The sequence below is a fragment of the Arachis ipaensis genome, chromosome B4 (assembly GCF_059453495.1).
Source record: "Arachis ipaensis isolate K30076 ecotype BB chromosome B4, ASM5945349v1, whole genome shotgun sequence".
NCBI lineage: Eukaryota > Viridiplantae > Streptophyta > Magnoliopsida > Fabales > Fabaceae > Arachis > Arachis ipaensis.
The window spans coordinates 84,595,252-84,615,172 of NC_142439.1; the positions used below are offsets into that span (position 1 = coordinate 84,595,252).

At 39.0% G+C, this 19,921-nt stretch overlaps 2 non-coding genes across 2 annotated transcripts; one reads left to right on the forward strand and one right to left on the reverse strand.

Annotated features, from left to right (window-relative positions):
- Window positions 1-1,858: 1,858 nt before the first annotated feature.
- On the forward strand, window positions 1,859-1,966 carry LOC148568188 (small nucleolar RNA R71). Its single transcript, XR_015882431.1, has one exon. It is a non-coding gene; the product is annotated as a small nucleolar RNA R71 (small nucleolar RNA).
- A 10,418-nt stretch (window positions 1,967-12,384) lies between these two features.
- On the reverse strand, window positions 12,385-12,491 carry LOC148568189 (small nucleolar RNA R71). The gene has a single exon (XR_015882918.1). It is a non-coding gene; the product is annotated as a small nucleolar RNA R71 (small nucleolar RNA).
- Window positions 12,492-19,921: the final 7,430 nt, after the last annotated feature.

Below are 19,921 nucleotides of genomic sequence, written 5' to 3' on the forward strand. Positions count from 1 at the left end.
TGTTTTTGATTCTGTTTCTAAATTTTTTTGTTTATTTTGTGACTCCACATGATCATGAACCTAAGAAAACATGAAAAACAACAATAAAATTAGATAAATAAACATTGGGTTGCCTCCCAACAAGCGCTTCTTTAATGTCAATAGCTTGACAGTGGGCTCTCATGGAGCCTCACAGATGTGCAGAGCTTTGTTGAGACCTCCCAACACCAAACTTAGAGTTTGGATATGGGGGTTTGACACCAAACTTAGAGTTTGGTTGTGGCCTCCCAACACCAAACTTAGAGTTTGACTTTGGGGGCTTTGGTTGACTCTGCTTTGAGAGAAGCTTTTTCTGCTTCCTCTCCATGGATGCAGAGAGAGATCCTTGAGTTGTAAACACATGGTTGTCCTTATTTAATTGAAGGATCAATTCTCCTTTGTCCACATCAATCACAGCTCTTGCTGTGGCTAGGAAAGGTCTTCCTAGGATAATGGATTCATCCTCTTCCTTTCCAGTATCTAGGACTATGAAATCAGCAGGGATGTAAAGGCCTTCAACCTTTACTAACACATCCTCTGCTTGTCCATAAGCCTATTTTCTTGAATTGTCTGCCATCTCTAATAAGATTTTAGTAGCTTGCACCCCATAGATTCCCAGTTTCTCTATTACAGAGAGGGGCATGAGGTTTATTCCTGAACCAAGGTCACACAGAGCCTTAAAGATCATGGTGCCTATGGTACAAGATATTATGAACTTTCCAGGATCCTGTCTCTTCTGAGGCAATGTCAGTTGATCCAAATCACTTAGTTCATTGGTGAAAAAGGGAGGTTCATCTTCCCAAGTTTCAATACCAAATAATTTGGCATTTAGCTTCATGATTGCACCAAGGAACTTGGCAGCTTGCTCTTCAGTAACATCCTCATTCTTTTCAGAAGAGGAATACTCATCAGAGCTCATGAATGGCATAAGGAGGTTTAATGGAATCTCTATGGTCTCTAGTTGAGCCTCAGATTCTTTTGGTTCCTCAGAAAGAAACTCCTTATTGATCACTGGACGTCCCAGGAGGTCTTCCTCCTTGGGATTCACGTCCTCTCCTTCCCTTACAGGTTCGGTCATGGTGGTTATGTCAATGGCCTTGCACTCTCCTTTTGGATTTTCTTCTATATTGCTTGGGAGAGTACTAGGAGGGATTTCAGTGATCCTTTTACTCAACTGGCCCACTTGTGCTTCCAAATTTCTAATGGAAGACCTTGTTTCATTCATGAAACTTACAGTGGCCTTGGACAGATCAGAGACTAAGTTTGCTAAATTAGAGGTATTTTGTCCAGAGTTCTCTGTCTGTTGCTGAGTGGATGATGGTAAAGGTTTACTACTGTTGAACCTGTATCTTCCACCATTATTAAAGCCTTGTTGAGGCTTTTGTTGATCCTTCCATGAGAGATTTGGATGATTTCTCCATGATGGATTATAGGTGTTTCCATAAGGTTCACCTAAGTAATTCACCTCTGCTATTGCAGGGTTCTCAGGATCATAAGCTTCTTCTTTAGAAGATGCCTCTTGAGTACTGTTGGATGCAGCTTGCATTCCATTCAGACTCTGAGAAATCATATTGACTTGCTGAGTCAATATTTTGTTCTGAGCCAATATGGCATTCAGAGTATCAATTTCAAGAACTCCCTTCTTCATAGGCGTCCCATTATTCATAGGATTCCTCTCAGAATTGTACATGAACTGGTTATTAGCAACCATGTTAATGAGTTCTTGAGCTTCTGCAGACATTTTCTTTAGGTGAATGGATCCACCTGCAGAAGTATCCAATGACATCTTTGATAGCTCAGATAAACCATCATAGAATATATCCAGGATGGTCCATTCTGAAAGCATGTCAGAAGGACACTTTTTGGTCAGCTGCTTGTATCTTTCCCAAGCTTCATAGAGGGATTCACCTTCTTTCTGTCTGAAGGTTTGAACATCCACTCTAAGCTTGCCCAGCTTTTGAGGAGGAAAGAACTTGGCTAAGAAAGCCGTGACCAGCTTATCCCAAGAGTTCAGGCTGTCTTTGGGTTGAGAGTCCAACCACACTCTAGCTCTGTGTCTTACAGCAAAAGGGAAAAGCATGAGCCTGTAGACTTCAGGATCTACTCCATTAGTCTTAACAGTATCACATATCTACAAGAATTCAGTTAAGAACTGAAAAGGATCTTCAGATGGAAGTCCATGAAACTTGCAGTTCTGCTGCATCAGAGAAACTAATTGAGGTTTCAGCTCAAAGTTGTTTGCTCCAATGGCAGGAATGGAGATGCTTCTTCCATGTAAATTGGAATTTGGTGTAGTAAAGTCACCAAGCATCCTCCTTGCATTATTATTATTTTCGGCTGCCATCTCCTCTTCCTGTTCGAAAATTTCTGAAAGGTTATCTCTGGATTGTTGTAATTTAGCTTCTCTTAGTTTCCTCTTCAGAGTCCTTTCAGGTTCTGGATCTGCTTCAACAAGAATATTCTTGTCCTTGCTCCTGCTCATATGACAAAGAAGAGGGCACAGAAATAATAATAATAATAATAATAATAGGGATCCTTTATACCACAGTATAGAGGTCCCTGTGTGAGTAGAAGAAAAGAAGAAGAAAAAATTTGAACACAGATGGAAGAGGGGGTTCGAATTTGGTGAGTGATGTGAGGAAGAGATGTTAGTAGATGAATAAATAATTAGAATGAGATGAGAGAGGGAGAATTTCGAAAATAATTTTTGAAAAAGAGTTAGTGATTTTTGAAAATAGCTTTTGAAAAAGGTTAGTAATTTTCGAAAATAAAAAATCAAAAATTAAAATAATTAGTTAATTAAAAAGAACTTTTGTAAAAGAGGGAAGATATTTTCGAAAATTAGAGAGAGAGAGAGAGAGTTAGTTAGGTAGTTTTGAAAAAGACAAGAAACAAACAAAAAGTTAGTTAGTTAGTTGAAACAAATTTGAAAAGATAAGAAGTTAGGAAGTTAGAAAAGATATGATAGAAATTAGTTTTTGAAAAAGATTTGATTTTTAAAATCTCAATTAATGACTTGATTCACAAGAAATCACAAGATATGATTCTAGAACTTAAAGTTTGAATCTTTCTTAACAAGTAAGTAACAAACTTGAAATTTTTGAATCAAAACATTAATTGATGATGCTATTTTCGAAAATATGATGTAAAATTAAGAAAAAGATTTTTGAAAAATATTTTTGAAATTTTCGAAAATAACTAAAAAAAATTGAAAAAAGATTTGATTTTTGAAAAAGATTTTGAAAAAGATAAGATTTTTAAATTGAAAATTTGATTTGACTCATAAAAACAACTAGATTTTAAAAATTTTTGAAAAAGTCAACTCAAATTTTCGAATTTTATGAGAGAAAAGAGGGAAAGATATTTTTTTGATTTTTGAATTTTTATGATGAGAGAGAAAAACATGAAAAAGACTCAATGCATGAAATTTTTTGGATCAAAACAATGAATGCATGCAACAATGCTATGAATGTCAAGATGAACACCAAGAACACTTTGAATGTCAAGATGAACATCAAGAACATATTTTTGAAGATTTTTATATGCAAAGAAAACATGCAAGACACCAAACTTAGAAATCTTTAATGCTTAGGCACTAAGAATTCAAGAATGCATATGAAAAACAAGAAAAGACACAAAACATGAACACATCAAGATCAAACAAGAAGACTTACCAAGAACAACTTGAAGATCATAAAGAACACTATGAATGCATGAATTTTTCGAAAAATGCAAGATGAACATGCAATTGACACCAAACTTTCAACTTGACTCAAGACTCAAACAAGAAACACAAAAAATATTTTTGATTTTATGATTTTCTAATTTTTTTGTATTTTTTCGAAAATTATTTGAAAAAAAAAATAAGGATCCCAAAATTTTTAATATGAATTCCAGGAATCTTATGCTCTTTAGTCTAAAGCTCCAATCAAAGGGTCAGGCATGGCTTAATAGCCAGCCAAGCTTTAGTATGTAACTCAGACATGACATGCCTGACATGCCCTATCCAGAAGAATTAGACATGGCTTTACAGCCAGCCAGGCTTCAACATGCTTCATGAAACACTAGAATTCATTCTTAAAAATTTTGAAGAAAAATATATTTTTGAAAACATTTTTATTTTTTTTCTTTTTTTTTTTGAAAACAAAGGAGAAATTTTTTGAAAGATTTTTTTGAAAGATTTTTGAAAACTTTTTGAAAAGAAAACGAAAAGAAAGTTACCCAATCTGAGCAACAAGATGAACCGTCAGTTGTCCAAACTCGAACAATCCCCGGCAACGGCGCCAAAAACTTGGTATGCGAAATTGTTACTCAGGTTGTGAATTATTGTTCGAAATTGATTCCCTGGCGATGGCACCAAAAACGGATGCACAGAACCATGGTCTAAACATATCTTCACAACTTCGCATAACTAACCAGCAAGTGCACTGGGTCGTCCAAGTAATAAACCTTACGTGAGTAAGGGTCGATCCCACGGAGATTGTTGGTATGAAGCAAGCTATGGTCACCTTGTAAATCTCAGTCAGGCGGATATAAAATAGTTATGGAGTTTTCGAAATTAATACTAAAATAAGGATAGAAATACTTATGTAAATCATTGGTGAGAATTTCAGATAAGCGTATGGAGATGCATTCATTCCTCTGAACCTCTGCTTTCCTTCTATCTTCATCCAATCAGTCTTACTCCTTTCTATGGCTGGCTTTGTGTAAGGATGTCACCGGTGCCAATGGCTACTTTTAATCCTCTCGGGAAAATGGTCCAAATACTCTGTCACAGCACGGCTAATCGTCGGGAGGCATCACCCTTGTCGTTGGTTGCATCCTATTCCTCTCTGTGAAAATGGTCCGATGCGCTGTCACTGCATGGCTAATCATCTTGGAGGTTCTCGATCATACTGGAATAGAATTTACTATCCTTTTGCGTCTGTCACTACGCCCAGCACTCGCGAGTTTGGAGTTCGTCACAGTCATTCAATCCCAGAGTCCTACTCGGAATACCACGGACAAGGTTTAGACTTTCCGGACTCTCATGAATGCCGCCATCAATCTAGCTTATACCACGAAGATTCTGATTAAGAGATCTAAGAGATACTCATTCAATCTAATGTAGAACGGAAGTGGTTGTCAGGCACGCGTTCATAGGGAATGATGATGATTGTCACGTTCATCACATTCAGGTTGAAGTGCGAATGAATATCTTAGAAGCGAAATAAGATGAATTGAATAGAAAACAGTAGTACTTTGCATTAATCTTTGAGGAACAGCAGAGCTCCACACCTTAATCTATGGAGTGCAGAAACTCTACCGTTGAAAATACATAAGTAATAATGGTCCAGGCATGGCCGAATGGCAAGCCCCCAAACGCGATCAATAGATCAAAAGATAATCCAAAGATGTCTAATACAATAGTAAAAGGTCCTATTTATAATAAACTAGCTACTAGGGTTTACAGAAGTAAGTAATTGATGCATAAATCCACTTCCGGGGCCCACTTGGTGTGTGCTAGGGCTGAGCTTGAAGTCTACACGTGGAGAGGTCATTCTTGGAGTTGAACGCCAGCTTTTGTGCCAGTTTGGGCGTTGAACTCCACTTTGCAACTTGTTTCTGGCGCTGGACGCCAGAATTGAGCAGAGAGCTGGCGTTGAACGCCAGTTTGCGTCATCTAAACTTAGGCAAAGTATAGAATATTATATATTCCTGAAAAGCCCTGGATGTCTACTTTCCAACGCAATTGGAAGCGCACCATTTTGAGTTCTGTATCTCCAAAAAATCCATTTTGAGTGCAGGGAGGTCAGAATCCAACAGCATCAGCAGTCCTTCTTCAACCTCTGAATCTGATTTTTGCTCAAGTCCCTCAATTTCAGCCAGAAAATACCTGAAATCACAAAAAAACACACAAACTCATAGTAAAGTCCAGAAATGTGAATTTAACATAAAAACTAATGAAAACATCCCTAAAAGTAACTAGATTCTACTAAAAACATACTAAAAACAATGCCAAAAAGCGTATAAATTATCCGCTCATCACCAACCATCCACGCGCACGCGTCATGCACGCGTACGCGTGGATTGCATATTTTCACCCCCAAGCCATTCTTCCCGAGGGTTGCACGAACAGCGCGCGTGCACTGTGCCTTTCATGCAAGGCTGGTCACGCGTACGCGTCGCTCTCGAAATAACCCATCCACGCGCACGCGTGCTGCACACGTACGCGTCGTCCCCATTTCGTCATTTCCACGCGCACGCGTCATGCACGCGTACGCGTGGTTTGCCCTGTATCAACCATCTTCTTTTCTTCTCTTCTTTTCATTTCTTTCCTTCTTCTCTCTTCTTTTCTTTCCACCCTTTAAACATCATCCAACACTACCAAACACCATATAACACCATTTCTTTTAGTAGCTAGTTAGTTTAATTTTTGTCTAACTTTTACTTTTCATTATAAGTGTTGGATTACTCATTTTGTTGCTAATTCTTGCTGCCTATTATTAACTGAATTCTATTTTAGCATAATTGTTTTTATTTTTTTCATTGTTGGATTTCTTTGTTGAGGTTAAAATTTGTTACTTGGTTTTCAGTTTTCAGGTTTAACATTCGTAAAAACTAAGTACATGTTACATTGCCTTTAAGATTCTTAACTCTTTTGAATTGCATGTTTTGGCCACCATGCATTCATCATCCATCGCTAGGCAATTGTATATTATCATTGCATTTTTTTTAGGCGATGCTTGTTTGTGATTTACCTTTATTGACATCACCTATTTCATGCATTGAGATTTTGGAATTGTGAAATCGGATCGAAAGCTTACCTAAGTGACATATTTTTTAGCTTTCTAAGCTTTGTGGGCCATGCTTGCTATGTGATTGATTTTTTATTTCTATATTCTTTTTCTAAGTTCCATGGCATCCATGTCTCCCACCTCTATGTCACTTAGGTCAATATGTGGCATTGATTGTTGTGTAAGTTTCATATACCATTTTGTCCACTAAGTTTACTTACACATCAATCAATGTCCGTTCATAATCCAATTTAAAAAATTGCTTGATTTTTTCTTGAATGCTTTTATGCTTCTTCACTACTTGTTTGGTTGCCTTAACCTACAAGTCTTTTAAAGTATCTCAAGCACACTAGATTGAGTGAAGTGTATGCTTTCTTTTGTATAATTGAGATATAGCTTTTAAAGCTAGTATGTGTGTTCTAAACCGCATGCAACTTAGAATGCACACACCTATTTTAAATTAATGTCACACTAATTCACTCACTCCATTCTAGTGGGTTACCTCATTCCAATAATTTACGCTTCCTTACTTTTTATTTTCTCATCTTACGGTGTTATTCTATATTTTTCATGACTGATGCACCATAAGCAAAAATAGAAGCGGAAAAAAAGAACACGGAGCACCGGTTGATCCGCCAGCTGAGGGTGGCAACTCGAAAAGTCGCCGTACCCCCTTGCTCATCATTGAGTGCACCGAGGATGGTGCAAACTTTTAAGTGTGGGGAGGTCGTCCGACCAGTCGACACCTTTGGGTGACAGGTTTCTAATCCCAATACTTTTGCATTTCATTTTTAGGTCTTTTAGGAATTGTTGTTGCACTTTCCTATTTTTCATCTATATAATAAGCTTAGTCAAAATAATGAAAATTTTCAAGGATTTTATCTATAAGGTACCCCAATTGATTGGGGAAAAAAATTTTTTGAACTTGCTTGAACTACATATATTGTGGAACATGATTTTTGAGCTAAGAACACAAGCATGTGGGACTTGAGCCTAATTGTGTGGTTACATCATATATAACCACTTACTTTCATTATTGTGTGCATTATTCTCTTCCTATGATTGTAATCTTTGATTTGTTTGATTCTTTATGTCCATTATTTTGTGTATACATGCACTTATATGATTGAGACCATTGTTTCAAATAACTCACTTACCCAAATAGCCTACCTTTTATCTTCAATTGTTAACCAATTTTGAGCCTATACTTAACTCATTTGTTCTTAATTTTAGCACATTACAAGCCTAAAAGCGAAAAATAATAAATGTCTCTTGTTCGGATCTTTGATTAGCTTAGGCTAGTGAGAGTGTTCATTACTTAATTTTGGGAAAGTTGGGTACATTGGGTAGGGATAAAAGTATATTTTGCAATTTTGGTTGAAAATCTTGAAAATTGGGTACATACTCATGTATCAATTATGTTTAAATCGTATACATTGAAGCTCTTGTATATATATTTTAGTTTGAAAAGAAAAATGATGAGAAAAATAAAAAGAAAAAAAAATATATATATATAAAGAAAAGAAAGAAAAAGAAAAGCAATAAAAAGGGGACAAAATACCCCAAAGTAAAGTTCAATAAAAATCAATGAATATGTGTGGTGATAAAAAAGAGAATGCATGAGTGTGTGAAAAAGTGAAAAATGGGTAGTTAAGTTAGCTTTGAAATTGTATAGGTTGTTATATAGGTTGGGTGGGAAGTTTATGTTAATCAAAGATTCAAATCTCAAGCTCACTTGACCATATGCATCCTTACCTTGACCCTAGTCCCATTACAACCTATGGAAAGTCCTCATGATATTTGTATACATGCATGGAATAATTGTTGATTGTTAGATGAAAAATAAATCTTGGAAAGCATGATTAGGGGAGAATTGAGTGAATCAACCCTATACACTTGAGTGAATAGAGCGGATACACATCTGGTGAGGGTTCGATCGCTTAATTACATGTTTCCACCCATGATCATCTATTCTTGCAAGTTTGTAAAATCTTTCAATAATTCAATTCAATTGTGGGTTTGAATTTACTGCTATGGCTTTAGCCCTTGTACTTATATATGTATTCTTGTAAGTTGACTTATTTTGACCAAGTAGATGCATTCATGTAGATAGATTGCATATAGATAGATTGTATATAGTTAGTTTGCATTGAATAAATGTTGATACCCCTTTGCTTCTTTCTTGATTTTAGCATGAGGACATGCTTAGTTTAAGTGTGGAGAGGTTTGATAAACCCTAATTTTGTGGTTTATCTTGTGCTTATTTTAGGGGATTTTATCACCTTTTCCCACATTTATTCAATGAAAAAGCATGGTTTTGTAATTCTCTCTTAAATTGTGCTTAAGTGTAAAAACATGCATTTTAGGCCCTTAAATTGGTGATTTTAATTCACTTTAATTCCATTCGATGCCTTGATGTGTTTGTTGAGTGATTTCAGGTCCATAAGGCAAGTATTGGATGGAAGAAATGAGGAGAAAAGCATACAAAGTGGAGAATGCATGAGGAAACAAGGATTTGGAGTACATCAACCCACGCGCACGCGCAGAAGACACGCACGCGTGGAAGTGAAGTTGCATGGCGATGCGTACGCGCACATGACGCATACGCGTGGATAGGAAAATCGCCAAGTGATGCGCACGCGTGACCCACGCGTATGCGTCGATGCTCGAACGTGACTTGCTTAAACGCAAAACACTGGGGGCAATTTCTGAGCTGCCCAGGCCCAAATCCAACTTGTTTCTGAGGGTATTTGATTCAGAATTGAAGATTGAGCAAGGGGGAGTACTTAGTTAGTCATGATGAGCCTTTAGTTAGTTTTCTTGAGAGAGAAGCTTCCTCTTCTCTCTAGAATTAGGTTTGGATTAAGTTAAGTTCTCTTAGATCTAGGTCCGATTTCATGTTCTCTTCTTGTTTCCTTTATGAATTCTTGCTTCTACACCTTCATTCTCTTAGTTTGTGATGTTAATTTTACTTTTATGCCTCTTTTATGTTCATGCACTCATGTTGAATTTGAATCCCTTTTAATGCAATTTGATGATTGATGCTCTTTTATTGTTGATTTGAGTTGTGAATCTCATTTTCCTTACAATTGATAGTTGGTAGCTTTATATTTCTTGCACTTTTACTATGCTTTCCTATTATGCCTCCCAAGTGTTTGACAAAATGCTTGGTTGGATGTTAGAGTAGATCTTGAGCATTCTTGGCTTGGAAAGAGTAATTAGGTAATCTTGAGTCATGAATACCCAACTCATGTGGGCAATCTAGAGTTGTTGGTTAATATGATTTCCATTGACTCTAATCTCTTGCTAATTCCATTAGTAAGTTGATTAGGAATTTTGGATTGAGATTAACTAGTCTTGTTTGACTTTCTCTTATGGAAGATAACTTACACCTTCTTCCAACATTGGAGATGACGAAATAGGATAAATTCTTGTTAAGTTGATAAACCACTATTTTATGGTTTATATTGTATTTAATTGTGTGGTTTTATCACGATCCTTACCCACTTATTCATTAAATTAGCATGCAATTATAATTCCTTCCTGAATTTATTACATGTTTGAAAACTGCTTCCTAGAGACTTTAATTACGTATTTTTAATTCTCCTTTATTCCATTCGATGCCGTGATCTGTGTGTTGAGTGTTTCAGACTTTACAGGGCATGAATGAGTTGGAGATTGGAAAGGAAGCTGGCAGAAATGGAAGGAATACAAGAATTTGAGGAGATAACCAGCGAGAAGTGACGCGGTCGCATGGCTCACGCGACCGCGCGAAGGAGAGCAAATCACAGTGATGCGGCCGCATGGCTCACGCGGCCGCGCGGATTGGAAGAGCTAAAGTGACGCGGTAGCATGGACGACGTGAACGCGTGGCAAGGAAAAGCGCGAATGACGCGTCCGCATGGGTGGCGCGATCGCGTGACATGTGCGATCTGCATAATCTGCAGAACTCGCTGGGGGTGATTTTGGACCTTATTTCGACCCAGTTTTCGGCCCGGAACAGCAGAGTAGAGCCAGAGAACATGCAGAAACAAAAGACAACATTCATTCTACACAGTTTTCAGTTTTAGATCGAGTTTTACTCCTCCTCTAGGTTTTTTTTCTTTAGTTTTTAGGATTTAATTTTCAATTGGTCTTAGCATTGGAACATTGAGAAGAGTTAGTACTTCATCAAGACTTCGTCATTCTAGTTCGTTCTCTTAACTTGGTTTTATTATTCCATGTTCTTTGCTTTGCTCAATTTTGTCAATTGAATACTTTTATGATTATTTAATACAAGGGTTATTTCTTTTTTTTTTAATTCATTTTAATTTCCAATAATCATGTCTTCTTTTAATTCCCTTTCATGTGTTATGGATTTATTATTACAATGAGCGAGTAGTTCCCTCACTTGATGGGGAGTTGATTGAAAGGAACTCTTGAGTTGGAAGGATTGAAAGAAAATTTGTAATTGGGTTAACTGTTGGATTGCTATCTAGTCACTAACACCAATCCCTTTGAACTAAGTGGGTTGCAACTCGTGAACAGATCTAGCATTCCAACTCGTTTGACTTTCCTTTACCTAGTAAAGGATAACTAAACAGAACAACCATTAATTATCAATTAATCTTGAAATCATTCCATCAATAATAGAGATTCCAACTAATCAACTCCCACTCAAGGCTTTTACTCATATTATTTAATTTTCTCAATTTAATTTTCCATCTACTTACCTCAGTTTCTTTGGAAACATCTGATTAATAAAATAGCACACTTTTCTGCAACTCGTGGGAGACGACCTGGGACTCAAACTCCCAATAATTTTTACTTTAAATTCTCTGTGACATATTTCTAAATTGATAGGCAGATTTTCGGTGAGTTAAGAACTATACTTACAACATAACTATTTTAATAATTTTTAATTCACCAACTTCTGTGCTCCGTCAATTTTTGGCGCCGTTGCCGGGGAGTTGCAATAGAGTGCTAAAGTTTTTAATTAGAATTTATGCATTTGCATTTTATTTTATTGTTTTTACTATGAGCTGCATGTTTCTTTCGTCAAATGACGCGTTCACTACCTGACCCCAACTTGCCAATATTCGATCCTGAAATTGAAAGGACTATTTCACGAATAAGGCGAGCTAAGCGTCGGTTAGTCCTCTCTGAAGACGAATCTGAAACGTCAGTTGAGGAAGAAACCAGCCCCCGTTCTACTAATTCGGTTGTTTTACGAGCCGGAGACATGGCAGCTAGGAGAGTTACCATCCAGGAGGAAGGAGCTCCTGATTTTACAATGCAACCGTTTCAAGCGCATCATCCAGCGGTAGCTACAGATTTTGAAATAAAGACCGCACTGCTAAATTTGATGTCCAAGTTTCATGGCTTACCTGCTCAAGAGCCCATCAAGCACTTGAGAGATTTCCAGGCAGCCTGTTCCACTGTCAGGCGTGATGGTACTGATGAAACTTCAATTTTGCTGAAAGCTTTCCCATTTTCTCTTGAGGGAAAGGCAAGAGAGTGGTACTACACTCAACCTCTAGCAAATGTATCCAACTGGGATACACTCAGAAAGGAGTTTTTGGAGAAATTCTTTCCATCTGAAGTTATTGATAAACTGAGGAAGGATATTTCCACTATTGTTCAGGATGACAATGAGTCTCTCTTTGAATACTGGGAGCGCTTCAATAATCTTCTAGAAGCATGCCCCCACCATAGGATTAATAAGATGGTGTTACTCAGCTATATCACACAGGGTATGAGGCCCCAAGATAAGACCACATTGGAAAGTGCCAGCAATGGGTCTATGAAGAAGTACAAGACCACTGATGAAGCATGGCAATTGATCAGTGATTTAGCTGAATCTACTAGGAACCACAGGCAAAAGCAAGGCCGTTCAAAAGCCGTTGCAGAAGTATCCTCTAACAGAGAGACTGCGGCTCGAGCTCAGAGTATATGTGAGATGACCAACTTGCTGAAGCAGATGCAATTGAATCAACAACAAGCTCAGCAAGCTCAACCCCCTCAACCACAGCAAAACTAATAACTAGTCCCACAGAGAGTTTGTAGAATCTGTGCTGATTATAGCCATTATACTGATGAATGCCCGCAGCTCTAACAAGAAGACAACATGGTGGCATACACTCATAACTTCTATGACCGCCCCAACCAAGGGTACAATCAAAGTGGAAATAATAACCATGGATGGCAGGACAATTCTAACCAAAATTGGAGGGACAACAATAACAGAGGAGGCAGAGATAATCAGGGAAATCAAAGGTGGAATAATAACAACAACAGGCAGCAGAATCAACCTTACAAAGCACTTCACCTGAGGCAAAACCAAGGACCACAACACAATCATCAGCAGACCTCTCAATTCACTCATTCTTCTTCATCTCCTAATGAAGAGTTACTACAATCTTTTGAGCGAAGACAGCAGACCATGGAAAATAACATCATGAATAGTATTAATGCCACTTTGAACGGTCTGACCTCTACTTTGCAAGCTCTTGTCTCACAGATTGGAGCAACGCAAAATTCCAGTAACCAACCTTCAAGCTCCACTGGAATCCCCTCTCAACCATTACCCAATCCAAAGGGAGGCATTAATGCCATCACCCTAAGGTCCGGAACCACTCTGCAGGAGAGGAACCAGGAGGAACCAAGCCCACCAGAACACGCCTCAGCTGAAGAGGTGGTAGAAATAGAAGATGTTGAGGAGGAAGAGGACATACAGGACATAGCTGGAGAAGAAATAGCTCAACCACAAAAGAAAGCACCAAAAGGCACAGACACTACAGAAAACACTACTCCTATTCCATTTCCACAACTTGCAAGGAAGCCCAGGAAGCAGCTGGAACCCGATCCTAAAATGGTAGAAATATTCAAAAAGGTCGAGGTAACTGTTCCTCTTTTTGATGTTATTCAGCAAGTACCTAAATATGCAAAGTTTCTAAAAGATTTGTGTATTCATAAAGACAAAATTAATGAATTAGAAACTATTCCTTTAGGTAGTTCCATATCTGCTTTAATGGGAGGATTACCTGAAAAATGTAGTGATCCAGGTCCTTGTATAGTTAGCTGTACTATTAGTGGTGTAGTAATTTATGATTGCATGTGTGATTTAGGAGCATGTGTTAGTATAATGCCTTTGTCTATATATGATATTTTGAGGCTCCCTCCCTTAGAAAGGTCGGCAGCTCGTTTTGTGTTAGCAGATAAAAGCATTATTACAGTGGCTGGAGTTGCTGAAGATGTTTTGGTGAACATTAAAGCGCTTACATTTCCCACTGATTTTTATATCTTGGAGATGCCCCATAATGATTCAGATAAGCCATCATCAATCCTACTTGGAAGACCATTCCTGAAGACATCAAAATTCAAATTGGATGCTTTTTCAGGAACATACTCCTTTGAAATAGATGGCCGCATAGTAATCTTCAATCTGAATGGAGTCATTGACAACCCTCCAGAAGATCGTTCTATCTTCCAGTTTGATGTCATAGATGAAAGTGTAGCTGAAGTTCACAAGGAAGAGTTAGAAGAGAGGCACACTGGACAAGGTCCAAATGTGGGGACCCTTTTAACTGACAATGAGGGCACTTCGTCATTTTCACAAGCTCCAGATAATCCAGAGCCTGCCCATGATCAGAAGTTAGAATTGAAACCCCTCCCTCCACATCTCAAATATGCTTATCTTGAAGATGAGCAGAAGTTTCCAGTTATTATTGGAAGGGAACTTACTTCTCAACAAGAAGAGCAGTTACTTGATGTGCTGAGAAAGCATAAGAAGGCAATTGGGTGGAGTTTGGCAGACATAGTAGGAATCAGCCCTCAAGTATGTGAGCACAGAATATTTTTAGAAGAGGGAGCAAGACCTGTCCGTCAACCCCAAAGAAGATTGAATCCCACCATCTTGGAAGTTGTCAAAAAGGAAGTGACCAGACTATTGGAAGCAGGTATCATATATCCTATTTCAGACAGTGAATGGGTAAGCCTAGTACATGTGGTGCCCAAGAAGTCTGGAGTCACTACAGTGAAGAACGAGCATGGAGAGCTCATAGCGACTAGAGTTCAGAATGCTTGGAGAGTCTGCATTGATTACAGGCGTCTCAACCAAGCTACCCGTAAGGATCACTACCCACTTTCATTCATTGATCAAATGCTGGATTGCCTGTCAGGTAAATCACATTATTGCTTTTTAGATGGTTACACAGGTTATTTCCAGATTCATATAGCTCCTGAGGATCAGGAAAAGACTACTTTTACATGTCCTTTTGGGACTTATGCTTACAAGAGAATGCCCTTCGGCTTGTGCAATGCATCAGCTACTTTCCAAAGGTGCATGATGAGTCTTTTCTCTGACCTTATTGAGGATTGTATGGAAGTTTTTATGGACGATTTTAGCGTTTATGGTGATTCTTTTAGCCTTTTCTTGGATGGATTATCTAGAGTGTTAGATAGATGTGTTAATACAAACCTTGTATTAAATTTTAAAAAATGTCACTTTATGGTAAAACAAGGGATTGTATTGGGACATGTGGTATCTAATAATGGCATTTCTGTAGACCCCGCAAAGGTGAATGTTATTTCTAGTTTACCTTACCCCTCTTCTGTGAGGGAAGTTCATTCGTTCCTTGGCCATGCAGGTTTTTACAGGAGATTTATTAAGGACTTTAGTAAGGTAGCACTTCCCTTATCCAGATTACTGCAGAAGGATATTGAGTTCGAGTTCAGTGAGGATTGCAAACAAGCGTTTGATAAGCTGAAGACTGCTCTGACTCAAGCTCCAATTGTGAGAGGACCAGACTGGAGCCAGCCATTTGAAATCATGTGCGATGCTTCCAACCATGCAGTAGGAGCAGCGCTGGCTCAGCGTGAAGGTAAGGATCCCTTTGTTATTGCATATGCGTCGAAGACTTTAGACACTACCCAGTCCAATTATACTACCACTGAGAAAGAGCTTCTTGCTATTGTTTTTGCTCTGGATAAATTCCGAGCTTATTTACTTGTTACTAGAGTAGTAGTGTATTCGGACCATGCAGCTTTAAAGTACCTACTAGCTAAAAAGGAGTCCAAACCAAGACTTATACGTTGGATACTACTGTTACAGGAATTTGATTTAGAAATAAAGGATAGGAGTGGTAATCAGAATTTAGTGGCAGACCACCTGAGTCGCCTTGAGCATATTAAGGATGATTCGACTCCTATAGATGATAATTTTCCTTTTGATAACCTGCAAGCAGTATCTGAGGTAGTCCCTTGGTATGCACCTGTAGCTAATTATTTAGTTAGCCGCACATTTCCTCCAAAATTTTCTAAGCATCAAAGAGACAAGCTGAAAAGCGAGTCTAAATATTATATATGGGATGACTCGTATTTATGGAGATGTGGCGCTGACCAAGTAATTAGACGTTGTGTGCCTCAATCAGAATTCCAGTCCATTTTAGAGGCCTGTCACTCATCTGAGAGTGGAGGACATTTTGGCCCTCAAAGAACAGCTAGAAAGATCTTAGACTGTGGATTCTGGTGGCCTACTCTTTTTAGAGACGCTGCTGAGTTTTGTAAATCTTGTCTCCCATGCCAGAAATTTGGTAATATATCCAGGAGGGATGAGATGCCTCAACAAATTATGCTTTTCTATGAAATTTTTGATGTTTGGGGCATTGACTTCATGGGTCCATTTCCAAATTCTAATGGATATTTTTATATATTGTTAGCTGTGGATTATGTTTCCAAATGGGTGGAAGCAATTCCTACCCGTACTGATGATGCTAACACTGTTGTTTCCTTTGTGAGAAACCATATTATATGTCGCTTCGGATCACCACGAGCAATCGTGAGCGATCAAGGCACCCATTTTTGTAACAGGAGACTAACAGGATTAATGAAGAAACATGGGATAATTCATAAAGTTGCAACAGCTTACCATCCCCAAACTAATGGGTAAGCCGAGGTGTCAAACAGAGAAATTAAGCATATCTTACAAAAGATAGTAAAGCCTTATAGAAAAGACTGGAGCACCAGGCTACAAGATGCACTCTGGGCATATAGAACAGCATATAAGACACCCATTGGGATGAGTCCTTTCCGCTTAGTTTATGGAAAAGCTTGTCATCTCCCAGTTGAAGTAGAGCACAGAGCCTTTTCGGCAGTTAAGGAGTGCAAGATGGGAATTGAGAAAGCCGGAGCTGAAAGGAAGTTGCAACTGCAGGAACTAGAGAGCCTTCGCCTAGAAGCTTATGAGAACTCAAGAATATACAAGGAGAAGATGAAGGCTGTACATGATCAGCACATCAAGAAGAAAGAGTTCCAACCTGGGGATTTCGTCCTCCTTTACAAATCTCGATTAAGGCTCATGCCAGGTAAGTTGAGATCACGATGGGAAGGTCCATACAGAGTAGAAAAGGCCGAACCGTACGGAGTTTATCACCTAAGCCATCCTTCAAGCTCTGAACTTATTAAAGTTAATGGACAACACCTGAAGCTATACCATGGCGAGAAGATGCAGAGAAACAAGGAGCTTGAGATCTTCCTCTTGGAAGATCCTCACATAGCAGAAGATTGAGCTAGTGGAGCGTCCAACTTACGGACGTTAAAGCAAAGTGCTAGGTGGGAGACAACCCACCATGGTATGATTGTTTTTTTCTTTATTTTTAGTTTCTCCTATTCAATAACTCTTCTCTTTATTAGTACTTTTGTGCATCTGCATTTACATGTTTCTATTTTTCAAAAAAAAAAAAAATTTTGCTAAGCAACGCGATCGCATCAGCGACGCGTCCGCATCGCAAGGAGAGTAAAGAAAAATAAAAATGAACAAAGAGTCACGCTGGAGCGTGGCTAGAGGCGTGCCAATGGCACCAATCGACCCACGCGACCGCGTCGCTGACGCGTCCGCGTCTCATGGGGATAATGGCCTCCCACGCGACCGCGTGCCCCACGCGGCCGCGTGCCTTGAGTTTTCGACGTAAAAAGGGTGCACAATGAAATATTGTGCGAGAGTGGTGCTGGATTGGTGCTGGAAGCACAATCCTTATCACGCGACCGCATCGCCGACGAGGCCGCGTCATCCATTTTCTGAAGCACACTGGCGCGATCGCGTGACCCACGCGATCGCGCCACTCCAATTTTGGCAAATAAATTAATTTGAACAGAGAGTTGTGCTGGCGCGAGGCTGCACTCGCGCCAGAAGCATAACATGGGTCACGCGATTGCTTGACCGACGCGATCGCGTCACCATACTTGAAGTGCATCCACACGAACGCGTGCCCCACGCGGCCGTGTTGCATGCGCCGCACAGCTCAACCTAAAATTGCCACATATCTTATCTTTCCCTCCTTCAAATCCTACTTTTTCTTTTCCCTCCTTATTTCTTCCTTCTTTCTCACTGATAATGCAAAATTGTTACTCAGGTTGTAAAATTTGTTGTTCGTTCTCTCCCTGGTAATGGCGCCAACAAACTGGTGCACAATACCATGGTCTAAACATAACTTTACAACTTCGCACAACTAACCAGCAAGTGCACCGGGTCGTCCAAGTAATAAAACCTTACGTGAGTAAGGGTCGATCCCACAGAGATTGTCGGCTTGAAGCAAGCTATGGTGACCTTGTAAATCTCAGTCAGGCGGATATCAAATGGTTGTGGAGTTTTTGAAAATAATAATAAATAAACAGAAAATAAAGATAAAGATACTTATGTATATCATTGGTGAGAATTTCAGATAAGCATATAGAGATGCTTTCGTTCCTCTGAACCTCTGCTTTCCTGCTATCTTCATCCAATCAGTCTTACTTCTTTCCATGGCAAGCTTTATGTAAGGGCATCACTGTTGTCAATGGCTACATCCCATCCTCTTGTGAAAAAGGTCCAAATGCTCTGTCACGGCACGGCTAATCATCTGAGGTTCTCGATCATACTAGAATAGGATTCACCCTCCTTTTGCGTCTGTCACTACGCCCAGCACTCGCGAGTTTGAAGTTCGTCACAGCCATCCCTTCCCAGATCTTAGTCGGAATACCACAGACAAGGTTTAGACTTTTCGGATCTCAGGAATGGCCATCCATGGGTTCTAACTTATACCACGAAGATTCTAATATCTCGGACTCGGTCCCCTGTATTAGATATCTAAGAGATATTCATTCTTGCTTGTTTGCATGTAGAACGGAAGTGTTTGTCAGACACGCGTTCATAAGTGAGAATGATGATGAGCATCACATAATCATCACATTCATCATGTTCTTGGATGCGAATGGATATCTTAGAAGTGGAATAAGATGAATTGAATAGAAAACAGTAGTACTTTGCATTAAATCATGAGGAACAGCAGAGCTCCACACCTTAATCTATGGAGTGTAGAAACTCTACCGTTGAAAATACATAAGTGATAAAGGTTCAGGCATGGCCGAATGGCCAGCCCCCAAACGTGATCAATATGATCCTAAGATGAACTAAAAATCATAAGATGATCCGAAGATGTCAAATACAATAGTAAAAAGTCCTATTTATACTAAACTAGTAACTAGGGTTTATAGAAGTAAGTAATTGATGCATAAATCCACTTCCAGGGCCCACTTGGTGTGTGCTTGGGCTGAGCTTGAAGTTTACACGTGGAGAGGTCATTCTTGGAGTTGAACGCCAGTTTGTAGCGTGTTTCTGGCGTTCAACTCTGGCTTGTGACGTGCTTCTGGTGTTTAACTCCAGACTGCAGCGTAGAACTGGCGTTCAACGCCCTTTTGCGTTGTCTAAACTCGGCCAAAGTATGGACTCTTATATATTGCTGGAAAGCCCTGGACGTCTACTTTCCAACGCAATTGGAAGCGCGCCATGTTGAGTTCTGTAGCTCTAGAAAATCCACTTTGAGTGCAGAGAGGTCAGAATCCAACAGCATCAGCAGTCCTTCTTGTACCTCTGAATCTGATTTTTGCTCAAGTCCCTCAATTTCAGCCAGAAAATACCTGAAATCACAGAAAAACACACATACTCATAGTAAAGTCCAAAAATGTGAATTTAACATAAAAACTAATGAAAACATCCCTAAAAGTAACTAGATTCTACTAAAAACAATGCCAAAAAGCGTATAAATTATCCGCTCATCACAACACCAAACTTAAATTGTTGCTTGTCCCCAAGCAACTGAAAACCAAATAGG